Source organism: Paroedura picta, chromosome 7 (assembly GCF_049243985.1).
Source record: "Paroedura picta isolate Pp20150507F chromosome 7, Ppicta_v3.0, whole genome shotgun sequence".
In the NCBI taxonomy this organism is placed as follows: Eukaryota; Metazoa; Chordata; class Lepidosauria; order Squamata; family Gekkonidae; genus Paroedura; species Paroedura picta.
The window spans coordinates 90,503,733-90,522,057 of NC_135375.1; the positions used below are offsets into that span (position 1 = coordinate 90,503,733).

An 18,325-nucleotide genomic window follows, 5' to 3' on the forward strand; every position below is an offset into this window, starting at 1 on the left:
CCCACAGGCTCAAAAAGGTTGGGGCCTCCTGCTCTACTGAATGATCAAAGAACTCTTTGAAATGATGGAGTATGAACATTACCAAAGGTACCACAATATATACCCAGGGAGTACTATAGTAATTTAATTAAAGATTTTACATAGCTTTTGCTTTGGAGTTCATTGTAGATTAACACATGTGAGTGTCCTGCAAAGTGCAGGGGGTTGGACTAGATAACCCATGAGGTCCCTTCCAACTCTATGATTCTATGATTCTATGTACGTATATCCACTATTTAGGGAATACTTGAATTTAGCAGATGAAGAAAGGGATTATCCTGAATCACCTATAGTGTAGTTTTTATTCGGCCAAAATGATTAGGACATGGCTGAATAAATTTGGTGCCATTCTGGGGTGCCCCTAAATTGGGCCCCCTGGTCCCACTCAATCTCAATTATTTCCTATGATGAGAAAACCACAACAGATTCTCTGTTCTATTCTCATCATAGGAAATAATGGAGGTTAGATGTGAACACCCTCTTTGGGTGCCCCTAGAATTGGACTCCCTGGTCCAATGTTTTTGCAACTTGGGGGTTCTTTTGAGGAAAGACTCCTGCAGCCAAGCTACAAGTTTGGTGCCTCTATCTCAAACGTGCCCCCCCAAGCCCAGGAAAGACAAATGAGGAAACTTTTCCCCTTTCTTTTTCCCCTTAGGCCCATTATGCACGGCCGCCGAAACGGCGAATTTGGGTCACATCGAAAAAGCGGAGGGGGAAGACGCGACGCATACCAGTTATACACGGGGCGGGGCGCGACGGCGGCAAAACCCAGAGTAACCAATTATGCACGCGCCGATCCAGGCGCCACTTCTGGTTGCGCCCCGCTCACCCGGAAGCTGCGCTTTCTTCCGCGTTTCACTGACGCGGCTTTTTCGGCGGCATGCACCGAAGCTGCAGCCGGTTGCAGCCGGCTCCGTGCGTTATCTGTGATTTTAGTCGCCGCCATTCCACCCCGAATGTGCGCTAAAACCCCCGTGCATAATGGGTCTAAAAGTTTAAGCAGTAACCTGCTTGAACTGCCGAATCATGTCAAATAATAAATCAATGATTCAAGCAAACTTGTTGGGAAATTTAAACTTATTGGGAAATGGTGAGGCAAACCTAGTTTGTCTGATTAATTCCTGAATCAAGGCTGATTTAGGTACTTTTTGGCTGAAGTGAATCACATATGCCTAGTCTCAACCATAGGAACAGCTATCTCTTGAAAGCCCCGGGGAACTGCTTTAAGTCCTGACCTCACTTCCCAGGGAAGGGAATGCAGCTTATTTCTATGCTGCTTTTCTGTCCTACACTACAAATATTTACTTCCTTTATTTACATTGTGTATTTTCTCCCTCCCCGATCAATACTATGCCCAATGGTACAATAAATTTGAGAAATTTTACAGAAGCCATGAGAAAAAACTGTCTAGAATAATTAAATACCAGCCCAACAACATCAAAAATATCAAGCAAATCAATTCTAAATCAAAGCCAGTACCACCTTTGGAGCACAGCACCGATTTTCTGTCTGGGATCAGTCAATATCTATCAACTCCTTTGTTAGCCCCTAGAAAGTTAGAAAAGAATTGGCATCATAATACCCTTTCCCGCTGAGGGAGTTCCATATACTTGAACTTGGAAGGCAAGGTCATGCCAGTGGTTTAGAGTTGGAAAGAACCCTGCTGTTCCTGGGATAAACTTTCTTAGCGCCAACTTTAATGGTGGTTGTCGTGAAAAAATGTATAGCTGACCTGGACGTCTGCTGCTTTTGCAACTCTTTCATATAAGGAATGGTCTCAACCCCGTAAAGGTAAAGGTAAAGGTAAAGGTATCTCCTGTGCAAGCACCGGGTCATGTCTGACCCTTGGGGTGACGCCCTCTAGCGTTTTCATGGCAGACTCAATACAGGGTGGTTTGCCATTCCCTTCCCCAGTCATTACAGTTTACCCCCCAGCAAGCTGGGTACTCATTTTACCGACCTCGGAAGGATGGAAGGCTGAGTCAACTTTGAGCCGGCTGCTGGGATTGAACTCCCAGCCTCATGGGCAGAGCTTTCAGACTGCATGTCTGCTGCCTTACCACTCTGCGTCAAAAGAGGCTCTCAACCCCATACATGTGCATAAATCAACAAGACAGCAAACGGCAGGGAGTTTGGAATCTTTGATAGAAATTTAGATGTGAAGGTTGGCTAGCATCTTTGGCGCACAGTCAGCCATTCCTGAGGTAAACAGAGCACAGCTAAAAATGTCAATATTCAGTCATGGTCTTTGTAGGACACCCCCCACCCCAATTGAGGATTAAATTTAGGAAGAAGCAGAAATGAGGGAAGCTGTCAGATCAAAGGACAGCAGAGAGATCTCCATGATCATTCTGTGCCTAATAATCTGGGGACAGGTAAATAGCATGGAATCTCTCACACATCTCTCCCAACCTGACTTACTTGTTGGCTGCAGGTAAAATCAGCAAACTAACAATTCCATTTGGCCTGCTGTCTGCCAGAATCACTCAATAACTACCTCTTGAACTGTCTTCTGGGGTAGCCCAATCTGCCAGACAGGATGGACAAAACAGTACCTTTCTGATGCAGTCAAGCTTTGAAATGGATCTAACTGGGGCTATGTTCTGATGGATTCTGATGAATGCCCACTGTGGCAATCTTGAGTCAGCACAGGATAGTATGTTTCATATCTTGCCTAGTGAAGTTAAAAACACTTTCACTTCCTTCACTTTTCATGCCCCTTGGATTTTGCATGTGGAACAGCTCTTAAAATTCCCCATTGGCACTAAACCTCTGATTCTTTATGCCAAGTTTTTATTTTAATTGGAATACATTAAAGCAGCTTTGATAGGTAGCAGTGGCATTATAAGGAGAATTGTTCATATGCTTCAGAATTTTAAAGGCATATATAAAATTCGAGGCTGAATGAGATTTTGCCTTTTAAAAGTGCAGAAGATTTGAAGACATAGGTTTTAAGGCATTGTAATTGCACCATAGTTATGGCCTACAGGAAGAAAATATTTTTACTTTCAATGATTCTTTCCAGTTGCCCCTTAATATATATCCACGCACTCAAAACTATGTGGGGACTAGCACTGTACCAAAATGTTATCGCATTTCACTTTTCATATTTCTGGAGACCTTCCTTTTCCTAAAAGGCTCCTTCCCTCTGAAAATATTTTTATGCTTGTGGCGCAGAGTGGTAAGGCAGCGATATGCTGTCTGAAGCTGTCTGCCCATAAGGTTGGGAGTTCAATCCCAGCAGCCGACTCAAGGTTGACTCAGCCTTCCATCCTTCCGAGGTCGGTAAAATGAGTACCCAGCTCGCTGGGGGGTAAACGGTAATGACTGGGGAAGGCACTGGCAAACCACCCTGTATTGAGTCTGCCATGAAAACGCTAGAGGGCGTCACCCCAAGGGTCAGACATGACTCGGTGCTTGCACAGGGGATACCTTTACCTTTAAGCTCACTCTCCTCAAGTCTGCTGCTGCTTTTGTGATATTTTTCTTTTATTTAGACAAAAGAGATCACATTGTAAATACGGTGGTATTGCAATACTATGTAGCCAGTCAGATCTAGTCATGTGCTAGTGTCCTTGGTGGCATACAAAGCTATCCATAACAAGAACCACAACAAAATGTTCCTGGAATCCTAGTCACTCAGGAAAGTACGGAGAAACAATGGCAGTTTCCATACTGCATCTGCCTTTTGGGTTTTTGTTGGTGTCAGGTTGGCTCCAATGACCATGCCATTGGAATAATTTCATGTTTATATGATTTTTTGGTTGTTTTTCTCATCATGGTTCCATCTGTTACCCAAACAAAAAGAAAAAAATGCCAGATGATAAGAAATAGATTTATTTTACAAAGCCCCTATGTGTTTCACCACATAGGCTTCATCAGAGGGAGTCATAACATTCATTTGGTGCTGAACCAGTCCACAGCAAATAACGTCTTTGAAGCCTTTATGGTAAAATACACAGGGACTTTGTTAAATAAATCTATTTCTTATCACCTGGTCTTTTTTGTTTTTGTTTTGTGATACACTCCTGGGTGCAGCCCACCTTTTGCATTATCTGTCCATAATTACACTGAAGATTGATTTTTCCTGGTTTTCTTCCCTTCCTTTTAAAAAATTTTGCACATGTGCTGAAGCGTTGCAGCATTTTATCAACCTTAAGGGAGCTGTGCAATCCACATTAAAGTACATTCTCTGCCCATCAGACTTCCAGGGTGAGCCTGTTCCAGTCTTCAGCACCTGTGCTTTTTCTTGGGGGAGAAGCTCCATGAAAGCCTCCTCCTTGCTTCAGTTCCCTTCCTTAGGCCTTATTTTGGAGCTGTGATGTCACTTGGTTGTTGGTATTGACCAAGCCTGTCTCAGAACAAATGGGCAGGGGTCAATCCCCTCTTACAAGAGTAGCCCTATTTACATCAGTACATCTACTCTTGTGTAAGGCAAAACTTGGGGGATGGAATTCAGGACATTCAAAATTGCCAAAATATTGTTCTTTCCTCCCCCTCCTTTCTCCTGCCAAGACTTATGATTAATATCGGTATCTTCTTCAGTCTCTCTCTCTCTGCATTGTTTTGATAAACATCACAAGTAAGTAAACTTTATTGCATATGTCCATAGGTCTTTGCAAATCCAAAACACACAAACATAAAATACATTCCTAGATAAACATCTTAGAAGCCACTCTTTAAGGAACTGGACTTACAGAATTCTCTCATCTCCCCTGATCACTTTGAAGTGACTCTGAGTTAGCTTCCTGTATAAGCAGAGCCGCAGGAGCTGGTGTTGGGCCTCTTGGTGAAACACTGAGACTCCAGCATTGAAACTTTTCAATATTGGAATGTGAATATATTTTAAAAGCTCACCATCCATACCTGCCTTTTCTGGGTTTTGGGTGGCAATCCACGGAGCAGAAAAAAATATTCAGATTCCAAGGAAGAGGCTATTTTGTTAATTAATTCTGCAATGGGGAAAATGTACAGGAAAAACTAGTTTCAGAAAGCACAGGGGGGCGGGGGAACAAGGATATGCTGTGGCAATATTAGGAATGTTTTATCTGTACACAAGAAAATAAACCTGTAACATGGAAGAATGTTAGGGCTGATCGTTAGGGCTGATCCTGCGTTGAGCAGGGGGTTGGACTAGATGACCTGTATGGCCCCTTCCAACTCTATGATTCTATGATTCTATGGTTCTAAGAATGAAAATGGAACATTAAAGCAATCTGGCAATGCCCATCAGTTTAGGGCAATAAGAAGAAGACAAAGAAGAAGACAAAGACTTTTCACTGCCCGAAGGAGTCTCAATGTAGCTTGCAATTGCCTTTCCTTTTTCTCCCCTCAACAGACACGCTATGAGGTAAGTGGAGCTGAGAAAGCCCTGATGTTACTGCTTGGTCAGAACAGCATTATCAGGGCTGAAAAGAGCCCAAGCTGGCTGCATGTGGGGCAGTGAGTAATTAAACCCACCTTGCCAGATTAGAAACCGCTGCTCATAACCACTACACACACTGGCTCAATAAGTCAGTCAGTCTGTCATATTTATTGCGTATAGCCAAAGGCCACAGCAAACATACAAACAAGCAATCGATCATCTCTTCTGTTGTGTTAGGTGCCTTGAGTTTTTGGAGATCAGCCAGGGTATAAATATTTAAAGAAAAAATTCCTTCCACAACAATCTATGAAAGACTGACAAGAAATGTTCTGACCTTTGTCTCAGCCAAAGCTAGGTCATGTGAATTCTACCACATGGAAGGAAACTGCTCCACATAACACAATGGGGTTCTATTGATTTGATTTCTACACTATCACTCCCCTAAACTACCAGAAATGTCTGCAACTAGAAAAATCAGAGGAACAACAGGGCAAGTTTCCTCATGTGAATGGAGTACCCTCAGGTGAATGGAGTACCCTTCACAAGGAAGCCCCAATGATGTCCTAACAAAATCCAAATTCTACAGTATGTAAATTCTGCAAAGTTACAACATTTATTTTTATTATATTCTGATTTGAAAGCTTTGTCACCCCTTTGGAACCCTACCCAAATGTTCCTCTGGCATATAAGAGTTGCTAGTCATTGTCCCTACAGCTTTGCAAACATATGTTACAGTTGTAAAGTTTTAATTCTTATTTTTAGGAATGTTTGGATTTTTAAAATAATAAAATGATGGCTGAAGTTCACAGACAGTTAAATTGTCTGCCCGGTGCCAAATTCTACTGTTTATTTGGCATGTAGCAATGGCATCCACATGAACTAGAGCCTCATTTTACAGATATATAGAAATAAGATTCAGCATCTGTGCAAGTAACCAACAGGAATGTTATCAAGTTTCTCTCCAATATACATTCTCCTTTAAATAAAGGTTCAAGTTGTCCACATCACTGTTTTTACCTACTTTTCATTGTAGAGCTCTGAAAGTGGTGGGCGGTATTGTACTAGATTGGGGAAACGCTGTCTTAGTGATAGAGCATCTGCTTTACAAGTCAACATCCCAAATTCAATCCCTGGCATTTCTAGTCAAAATAAACTGATAGCAGGTGCAGTCAAATATCTCTGCTGCAAATCATGTGAGAGCCAGTACCAGTCAATGAAGATTATACTAATTTTGATAGATCAAGGCTGTGAGTCCCTATAAAAGGGCTTCATATGTTCATGAATCCACATGATGTTTATATTGGCAGATGTACTATGAAAAGACATAACTTCACTGCTGTCTCATACATGTAAGGCACACATAAAATAGTATCCAAATACACTCCATCTATGAGCCTCTTGTGGGGCAGAGTGGTAAGGCAGCCGTCTGAAAGCTTTGCCCATAAGGCTGGGAGTTCAATCCCAGCAGCCGGCTCAAGGTTGACTCAGCCTTCCATCCTTCCGAGGTCGGTAAAATGAGTACCCAGCTTGCTGGGGGGTAAACAGTCATGACTGGGGAAGGCACTGGCAAACCACCCCGTATTGAGTCTGCCATGAAAACGCTAGAGGGCGTCACCCCAAGGGTCAGACATGACTCGGTGCTTGCACAGGGGATACCTTTACCTTTACCTTACACTCCATCTATGCATCCTAAGACGGAGAGAAAGAGATATTTTATGATGCCATAACCAACTTCTTCCTGAATGCAGAACACCTCTGAACACTCAATGGCTGTATGGGTCTCAAACTGAAACATCATATAAACGTTCATAGAAGGTATTTGTTGACTCTAGTAGGCATGTTTCAAACTGATAAATCCCAAAAGACTTCTCAAAACCTCAACTCAACTTCCTGCCTGGTAGAACCCATTCCTTGCTTTCTTCAAAACGCCACACATGTTTACCCTTATCCTTGACGATTCAGTGCACATAAAATCCAGTGGCACTTCTAGTACCAGTCTTAATTGATTTTACTGACTGCAAGGTGAGATATATCACCAGCCATCAATTCTCAACAGTGCATCAAGTAGCTGTTAAGGAACAGATGATAGCCACAGGGCAGTTCACTAAGCAACCTGCATTGAGGTTCACACCCAGTTCCTAGATTTTTTCAAGCCCTTGCAGAATATTTATTTCATCTGGAAACTAAAAATCAAAGGAGGGCTTTCATGCTAGCAAGGGCAATGTTCTATCATCTGTGGTTTGGGAGCGGCGCTTCAGGAAAATTCCCAAGTACTGAGCGGCTATGCCTGTGTAGGCAGGAGGAATTGGAGTCATTGGTGTATGTCCTCTTTAAATGTTCATTTCATGTGTCACTCCATTCTAAAATTATATCACTTTTGTTCAAGGATGCATCTGGCATTACTGACCAAGAAAAAAATCAAGTTTCTCTAATAGGAAGAGAATATCAGTGTATGTAAGCAGACCGCTACATTCTGCATAACAGCCATTAGATTACAAGAAGTATATATGGAATCAAAACAAATGTTACCTTCTATAGTGACTTTTCCCCCTATGCTTTATTTCACAGAGGATCAGGAATTTTAGTATTATTCTTAAAAGGTCTTATATCTCATAGTTTGTATTGGTTTGTTTTATTCTAAGAGTGGCTGGCATCATGCTATAGCTAATAACAAATTCTAATTCAAAATTCAAATCTGTATTGAGGTCTTCTTTAACTGGGCAAAGATGACATAAGATCCTTGGGAAACATTGATTCAAAACTCTTGATTCTTATGCAGTTTTGCCTAAACAGAAACCTTCAAATTCACTTCAGAAATTTAAAATTAATTTGGTGGAAATTAGAGAAAAGGGGGGGGGTGAAAAGCTACAGATTATTACCAGTTTTCTTCACTGGGTCATATAGCAAGAAATATAGGCTACAGATAACAGAAGGCTACTCTGGATGATATGCATAGTATGGAAGACTGAAAGTAGCACCTCTGGTGTGGCAATTGCCTCCTGAAATACCCCACTTAAGCAACTCTTGCTTCTTAACTGACCAATAGGTAAATACTTTTAATCATGTACATACAACAATCCAAACACTGAATTTTAAATTGCTGTTTATAACTTTACTGCATAACTTTACTGGTTTCTTGCAATTGTTACCTATATAAATACTTCCATAAGAGGTCTTCATTTATACACACACAGAGTTGAACACATGAGGCTGCCTTATACTGTTTATACTGTTTAATATACTGTTTAATAACATGAAGGATTACAATCATTTATAATCAATATAATACTTCAAAGGGAACTCTCAATTGTTCCCTCCCTCTTTTTAGCTCTCCTCTCCCTTCCCTGGGAAATCATATCATAAGAGGCCTGCTGGATCAAACCAATGGCTCACCCAGTCCAGCATCCTGTTTCACACAGTGGAGAACCACTTGCCCATGGAGGAACCAATAAACAAGGCACAAAGGAGATGTTGCCTCCTACCACTGGTTATTCTGAGGCTTACTTTTTTCTGAATGTGAAGGTCCCCTTTAATCTCCATGGCTAGTAGCCATTGATGGACCCATCCTCCATCAATTGGTCTACTACTCTTTTAAAGCCATCTCTTTTCATGGTCATTGTGACAGTTCTGCAATTTTATTCCTTGTTAACTTTGGATCACTGAAGTGAGTGGAGGGAGCACACTCTTTTTGCTGAAGTTTGATCCCATTGAGAATCTTTATAGCATCATATTATCCACCAATGACACCTACAAGAACTGTATTCCAGAGTGAGCCATATGAACTAGAGAGCCTAAAATAAACAAAACACTATAAAACCAGCTTTACTCTCATTCCCTATAGTCCTCCTGCACCAGCAAGCTTTCATTACGGCATCTGTTGGCTGCCTGAGACTTAATATACTTGGCTCCCAAGGACGGCATAATCGTGAAATGAGCTGTTCATGCATGAACAGCCTAACCCAAATAATTTATGCAGTTACAATTTGCAAAACATTGGGAGCAATTATTTCTCTGCTGAAGAACTGGCAGGCTACCTGAAATTCTTAAATTCATTCAAGGTGGGGCAAAAACACACCTGCCTCCAAGGTTAGGACTACACATTACCTGAAGCATACAGTTGCTGCAAAAAATGCCAGTTGTGTCTTGACCACATTCTTTTTTGTAAAGTTTAATGAAATTTACAGTATTTACCTAGGTTTTTTTCATAGGTATGCCATAAAAAAGTGGGGGTCATCTTACATTTACTTAATAAATTATATTTATGTACAATAACAATTTTTGTTTCTAACATTTTTAAAATCTTACATTCAGGGTCATCTTCCTTTCAATTAAAAGACATACCTGAAACTATGACTGTCACAGAGTTACTGTATAGATTATTGTACAGGCGACAACTAGGTAGTTTCTCAGGAGATATCTGAACCCTTTAAGCTTTGGATAACAGTATCCAATCAGCTGGTCAACAAAGCTGGATGTCTGTTGTAGTTTCCAACAGATGCAATCCCACACTTGTCATTGTGGTGGGAGATCTAGTCCCCAGGCATTGGGGCATGAGTTCCAGCTGAGGGAGATCAGTGGCAAGTCCTTGAAATAACTTTTGTCTAGAGGAAACGACTGTAGTTCACTGGATCCATAGCCCATAATGTGTTTAATGCTGATAATTGCACAGTAGTGTTCATTTAGAATGATTTTTTATTGCAATGACTTCTCTTTGAGGGTCTCCTCCGAAAAAAGGAAAACACATGTATAGAAACATATAAATTGAGGAAAGAGGGGCACAGCACTTAAAATCAAACCATTTCTGACCTAGCCACATTTTGGAGCAAATATTTCTAGTTTGCCCAGGGTTAGCACAGTATTCTGTGGCTGATCGAAGACTGACAATAGGCCATTCTATTCAGTAATTATTTTAGGGATTCAGTGGAAAGTAATGGGCAGCCTTCTAGAAATGGTCCTACCCCAAAAGCTCAGGACCACTGTCTCCCCAGAATCATGTGGATTTCAAACCCTACACTTATGGAAACATCTGTGGAGGCTTAGAGTGCTATGCAAAGAGCTGTTAAAAACTGGACAAATCTCCCTGTAATGGGTCATTAATGTCAAGAGGTTATCCCACGATTCCCCTCCCCATAGATAAGCAATAGAGTGCATGACAGCTGTCTTCCAGTATTATGAGATTTGGGACACATGTGTGCTTGTGTGTATGTGTATCTATCTGTAATCATTCCAACATATGGCTGGCACCCAAATTCTATTTTCCCTAACAGCTGTGCCTACTGGTTCTATAAAAATCCTGAAGAAGATAATTGGGATGTGCCAAAGTGGTCCTCTGTGACACTTGCAATTAAAAAATGCACACATAGAAATTGCACTCCCATACACATACACCACAACCTCACATTTAGCAGCTGTCTTGAAAGGGTAACACCAAATCCATTGGCTAGTGCTGTGTGGTGACTATGAACACAAGATTGTTTCAATTGATTTTATTTTCTCTCATAGTGTGAGGGGAACAAGCAACCTTTGAGATCTTAATGGAGCTGCCTGCATTAAGATTTTAAATTCACAGCAGTGCCCGCCAGGTGAAATGAACACAATGACATCCCATTACAATTAAAAATATTAGGCATTTTCCAAACTCCATCTGTGCAGCCAGTGATCTAGAGTGCCCTCAGAAACAGACAATGTTGTGATATCATTACACACGTTAAAGGAAATTCAATGTTACATGGAGAAAGAAGATGAGAGATGTGGCTGCTAACCTGCAACAAACTTGAAACAAAACCTTCCTATTGTGCAAGTTGATTTAATTTGATAACAACTGCACATACCAGAAGCACAATGAGCCAAAGAACCTGGAAAGAGGGAGCTGAAGTACTAAAAAGGGATAAAGAAAATCCACCTCCTCCCCCACTTCTTCCGCTGAGGCAAGCAGAAGAGGGAGAAATAGGGGATTGCACTTGACTCCTTTGTCAACTCTTCTGATCCATCCAGTCCAGGCAGTTTCCCTATTTTCAAATGTACCGGCACTTCCATTAATTGTGAGGGAAGAAGCTCTATGAATAAGCAGAGTGTCACAAATGTTACTAATTCTACACATGCCTTCTGAAAATGCAATCAGATCTGAAATGCATGGTGATCATGTCCTTTTGTCCCTAGATGGCGTGCCTGAGTTACAAAGTGAACCATTTCCCAAGCGATGCTGCTAACGCTGAATGTACTTGGAATGTCATCTTAGTATTTTAGATTGTTTACATTCTGCATGAATCCAGCTGCTTTTTGTTTATTTCCTTGGGCATATTTAAGGTGTGAGAGCTCTGCTGGCTAATTTGAAATCTGTTTAATTAAGGCTTAAAAAAAAGAAAGGCAATCTCATCTAGCTGGGGTTGTTATCTAGAAAATTTATTTGTTTTGCAGGGAGGGAAATGAGTTAATGCAAGTAAATTTATGTGCTAGATGCGATTCCACATTTAATTACCCCAAAAGTTAGTGTTCATCAGGAACTTACCTCCATATACACTGAAAGAAAATCTTAAAACCATTCATGCCAACAGCATCCTTCAATAGAAAGTGCTATCAACTCATGGCTGATCCTGTAGGATTTTCAAGGCAACAGACATACAGAGGTGGTTTGCCGTTGCCTGCCTCTGTTGGGGTCCCATCCAAGTTCAAACCAGGGCTGAATGACCCTGCTTAACTTCTGAGATCTGGTGAGACCAGGCTAGGCTGGGCACCTTCTATCTTAATCAAACAAGGAGAAGAAAGGAGCTGCTAACAAACTGTTGATAGAAATACATGAAAAAGGAAGTCAAAGCTGCTATATGGTAATAATGTTTAGTGTTCATGTACCTTTTCAATTATTCAACCAATTGGACCTTGCAATTCCCTTTTAATAGCAGTAATGACTTTCCTGGATACAAGAGGCTCTTCAGCCTCCTGCATCATTCTAAAGTGCTTTGTAATATCCTGCAAATAGATTCGCAACTACAGTGACTTGAATATGGATCCCCTAATGTCCTCTGTTAAACAGCATTTATGCTCAATGTGGACTAAGGCTTTTAAAGTTACCTTTGATTGGCAGGAAGGAGATGTTCATGCTATGTCATTAGAAGAAGGTGGTAACATAGAACATGGAGCTCTACTTACATATAAAAGACAAATTGTGCATGGGTAATATTCAGTTGGGGAGGGCATGAAGGAGAGAGAGAACAATTCTTCAACCACCTGTGATTTCTTTGATTGAAGCCAAAGGTCTCTGAATTTTCATCACAATTTTAGAAGAAAAAACATATTTCAACCTGAATGTACATTAGTTCTCCCAGAATATGTGTGTGCGTAATTGCTTCCAATTTATGGCAACCCTAGAATCTACAAAAATGCTATAATTAACAGCCTTGCTCAGGTAAACTGAAGGCTGTGATTGAGTCAATCTGTTTCACATTCAGTCTTCCTCTTTTCCCACTGCCTCCAAGTTTTCCTACCATCATTGTCTATTCCAGTAACTCTTATCCCCTCAAAATGTAACCAAAGTATGATTCAAGTGGACAGATGTATTGGTCTGAATAAGGGACCTCAAAGTAGCTGTTTTATTGCAAAGAAACTTCAAGAACAAACTAGAATGGGAGATAGCAAAACCACAAGTTATTACAACATTCAAAACAATGGAATCCCTAGGACTCAACAAGAATATTGGTTTCTTATCTCATTACGTATGCTAACCTCCTTCAACTTTTATATCCACATTCCTTACAATCACATCTTTTTATTTTATTTGGGACAATGAGACTGTTATGTGATATAAGTATGTAATACTATTTAGAATCTAACTGTCTTCTGGACAGGATAACATATTCAGCATGGCTTGTCACTTGTGGGGATTCCTTTGGTGTAGATGGATAGGGCTAACAAGAAGACTTTTAATTACTTCTCTTCACAAATGGGAAAGCGTCTGCCATTAATCACTAACTTTACATTTTTATTGCCCCAATTTATCTGTCACAGGTCCCAAACTATTCAAAATAAAGGTGTGTTTAAAAAAAAACTGCAAACGAATCATTTTTTTAAACTGCAAACAAATCATTAATGCTTGATAATGGGTACAAGATTTAAACAGAAATAACTACTGTGTCAGTAAGATAAGTTTTCTCTTTAAATATCCTATTGATAAAAATCAGTTTTTTTCTGTTTGTATATCTTACAGATTCTTGACCTGCAGGATCAATCAAAAGGTGAATCAAACAATAGGTTGGCAACAGGTCAATTGGCAGCTCATCCTATTTAGAAGACATCTTTTTATATTCTGTTGTGAAATTACCCATAAAAGAAAATTTACATTTGGTCACTGTATGAATTACAGATAGTCTAAGAGGGAAATACTCAGCTCTCCAAAGTTCACTCTGTATCCCTTTCCCAAGGGTTAGATGTATCTTTATCACCTGTCTTTTTACATATCAGGAGTGTGACAAAGTAGAATAGTCTCTAACATATTTGGTTTATGGGCAGAATTTGTCAGGAAGTATGATGGAATACCATACCTGGAGAGTGTTCAGTAGTTTTTTCATCTGATAGTTCACAGCTTGTTTTGGCATTTGTATTGACAGATAATAACAACAAGGGATTGCCATTTGTGTGCTCAGGTGGAGAATCAGACGCTGTGTGAACTCCGTGTATTTGTTTTTTTTTTTTAAATGACAAGAAGAGATGGATTATTTGCAGACAGTTGGCCGGTAAATGCTAAAGCCTTAACCATTTCCTACAGTCTCAACATGTTTCCTTTTCTTAAAGTCATCAGCAAAGCCTATGTTCTGTTAATTACAAACTAGCTTCATAGTTCAAAGTATTTCATAAGGAGAGGCAGTTATACATACAAACCAATATGGATGTATTTTGAACTGACCGCGTTTCTAAACAATACCCAAAGTATTATAAGCTCCTGGTAGCACTTCTCTCCCTCATTAGGTCATCAGTTAAGATCCTCCTTATAAACCCAGCCCACATATATAAACTCCAGGCTTTTAACTAAAGGGCTAATCTTTTAAAATTAAAATCCTCGAGTCTGCCCAAGGATTGTTTTTTAGAATATATATGCAGGTGATGGACTCTGGGGAATGGTAGACAGGACAGGAAGGCCTGGAGGATCATTGTCCATGGGGTCGCGATGGGTCGGACACGACTTCGCACCTAACAACAACAACAATGCAGGGGATAGGCAAATGAATAGAAATAGGAAGAGGATTAGAAATCCAACATATAAAATGATCTAATGTCAACAATAGGAATATTGTTGAAATTTGGACAGCATGGATATACATTGCCGTGTATACATCGAGTGACAATTGTGGGTGCATCAGCCATAAAACAAATCAGTAAGTAAACCAACTGTCTATGTCAACAGCAGAGGAAAGACAGCCAAATTCAATTTCAATCAATATATTTCTCAGAGGCAGAACCAACAGTCATAATTCACATGAAACGTTTTCCTAAATCATACCGCAGGATGCTTCCTTCTGTTTCTAGCCAATATTTTGTCACACACAAGCCATGAGAGACAATGAAACCATTCATCCAGTACATCGGGGAGATAAATATTTGTAGAAGTTGAGAGTTCCCTGAGCCAACATCCCACCGTTTTACTAGGGCACAATGCAGTGTTACAAACTCTTCCCTCCCTCCCTTGACAAACTGAGCATTCCAAATCTGTGGTTCTAAGGGTCCAAATGGGCTTTGTAATAATGCACATTTAGACCTTTTATAGCATAATTAACCCTTTTATAACTAGGAATGCATGAACCTCACCTGAGAAATTTTGTCCGGCCATGATAAAGGCACTATGGAAACAATCAACGATGCCACTAAAGAGCCAGCATACTGTAATAATTTCAGACTGGGCTGTGTAGGACCCGGTTTCAAATCTCCCCTGCCATGAAGACTTGCTGGCTGAACTTGAGCCAGTCACACATTCTCATCCTACCCTGCCCCACAGGGCTGTTGTGAAGATAAAATGTAGGAGTGTTATAATCTACTTGAGATCCCCACTAAGAAGAAAAGTGGGGTATAAATGTTTTTTTTAACGCAATCCATAATTTAGTGTACATTCTCCACACACAGGCTAGTCCCACACCAGATATGAGGGATCAATTGGACAAAACTCACAAGGATAAAGCCACTTACTTGTGTGCGTGCATTTCTTTCTTTTTGTCTGTTATGTACTAAAAAAGCATACATACATGTCTGTATGTGTCCCAGTTAGACATGATATCAGCACCACTGTCACTGGGATATGAAATTCCAGGGACCCAGGGATTGAGGTCTCAGAAGCCAAGCAGTATAACTGACATTTTTTTGTTGTTCTCACAATCATGATGCCTGAAATCCCAGGGCTTGCTTGCTCGCTTGCTTTATTTATTTATATTTATATTTATATACCGCCGCTCTCAAAAGTATCACGGTGGTTTACAGAGATTCATAAGAACAATAAAATCCCATTAAAATCCATTAAAACGTAATTAACGTAATTTAGCAATTAAAAAAAAAACTCCTAATATTTCATTTTAGCCTTTGGATCAAATAGAAATCAGAGCAAGAACTCCCCCAGTAAAAGGGCACATGCTATGAATTCAGATCAAATGAACTGATAATATAAGTGATCAGTGATTCCTAGAGAGTATTTATGTATTAAGGATTAATTAATTCTCTCCTTTCCCTGAGTGTATGGTGGGGGAAGAGGTTAACAGGATTTCCATGTCCCTTTCCAGCCACTGGCTGGTGGAGGGAAGGTATGGTTGCTACATCCATGCTGGGAAACTTCAGGAGATTTGGGAATAGAGCCTAGGGAGGACAGTGACCTCAGTGGGGTACAATGCCATCTACCCTTCTCCAAAGCACCTATTTCCTCAAGAGGAACTGATCTGCCTGGAGATGAGGCTTTAACTCCAGGAGATCCTCAGGTCCTACTTGCAAACACTTTCAGAGGCATACAGGGGGACTTTTTAATACCACTTCCATCAAATAAGTACACAAATATACAACTTTACAGTCTATGAACAACTGATGCAAGTTAAACATCCTTGAACTATTGTGAATTTGTGCTAACAGACAGCTTGCCATGGCTGGCATGGATTGGTGTTAACTGGAAAATCCTGGTTCGGTTTGGGATTCAAGATGTCCCTCCACTAAATTCCCAAATGGAACCAAAAGCCCTGAAGTGAATTGGCCAGTTGGGCTAGTTCATCTTACTTCTCCCTGCTTAGAAGTAGGGGGGGAAGCAAAACGGACTGCAGAAATGGCTGCAAGCCATTTTCACTGATCAGTTTTGTTCTCCCCTGCTTCTAAGTAGGAGTGAAATCATTCACTGAAGTGGTTGGCAGCCATTTGAACCTAACAGTTTGGTGGGTCCAACCATCAGCTGTTAGGTTTAAATCGCTGCCAGTCATTTCAGCAATCAATTTCATGCCCTCCTGTTTCCTCACCTGCATGCACCTCACCTTAGAGATGTTCAACCTCATCCTTATATGCTGCGTCAGCAATTAAGGGGTCAATTGATACCACTCAACTACCAAGGGTGTTCCATTTCCAGACTGCTAGACCCCTTGAACCAATTATGGGCTAGCTTGGTAACTTCACTGGATATCCCCATGTTTTAATATTATGGGAGTAGGTAAAACATACCCTCCATCCAGTTTATCTAATTTTATAACCCTTTACCATGCCTCCCCGGAAAAGCTCCAGAACCTGAAAGTATATTTCTAAAAGCAACACAAATATACTTAAAAGCTATATTTCATTTCTTTTTTTAAAAAGTTTATAAAGTTTAAAGAGTCTCTGCTGAAACAAATTAAACTGAAACATCCCACTGTTTTTGCATCATTTCTGCCCAGTCTAGCCCTGAATGTGCCAGGGAGAACAAAATAATAATTCTGTGCCACACAAAGCCAGAATGAACCCATCAACTCAACATTTGGAAAATGTTTTCCCCACACATAATGGTTTTTGCAGATGGCTCCTGAGGTGTGTTGTTTTTAGATGGAGGTTTGAAAGCAAAAATAGTATTTTCCATGTTGGCTCTGAAGAGTCAGAATGATGCAGACATTAACCCCAGACAGGCCAAGTGAGGCCTTAAAACAGTTAAGTTACAAATAATAATAAATATTTTCTTCTCTGCTTCTCTCCTACTTATTTCCACCAACGTCAGAAGAAACATTCCACTAGACATTGAAAGCTTTTGGAAGGATGCTTCAGTAATATATTGCAGCAACCAGGGCCTATCTGAGGACGTCTGGAAGGAGAAATCACCCTCTCTGTTGATCTTTCTCCCCACACTTTCTTCACTTACCCCTGCTTCCCTGTCCTCATTGGCTCTGGTTTCAGGTACTCCTTGAACCATAAAAACCCAACTGATAACAATCAAGAACGTCAAAAGTTGAATGTCTGTATTAATGTTAAAATTATGTAACTTTTATTGTGCACAATTTAAAAACCTTTAGGAATTAAAATCATACATACAGCCCATATATAGCAAACGTATATGCTATGGACTACTGTATGAATCAATAGACTGATGTGTTTCGGCTCTTACAAGGCCTTCTTCAATGGTTTGGTTTTGACACACACCATGCCATTACACATATGTATAGCAGCCAATAAAAGCTCTGGCCCCACAAATCCTTAATCACTCCAGCCTAGTCCATCCCCACCCTTTGGCTTCCCTCCAGACTTGCCATCACCAACACACCTTAAGGACTGCTTTCTTCCACACAAACTTTCTTCCACACAAACTTCACTCCAACAATCCTCAGAAGCCCTGCTTTGGCTACCCTGCAGTCTCAAGCTAGTAGGGATGCCAGTCCCCAAGTGGGACCTAAAGATCCCCTGGAATTATTGCTCATCTTTAGACTATACTAGACAGAACACTTCCTCTGGAGC

General features: G+C 40.5%; 1 long non-coding RNA gene across 1 annotated transcript in view; it reads right to left on the reverse strand.

Moving 5' to 3' along the window:
* Window positions 1-18,325, reverse strand: part of LOC143841269 (uncharacterized) — a 142,731-nt gene that overhangs the window by 123,937 nt on the left and 469 nt on the right. The gene's annotated exons all lie outside the window — the stretch shown is intronic.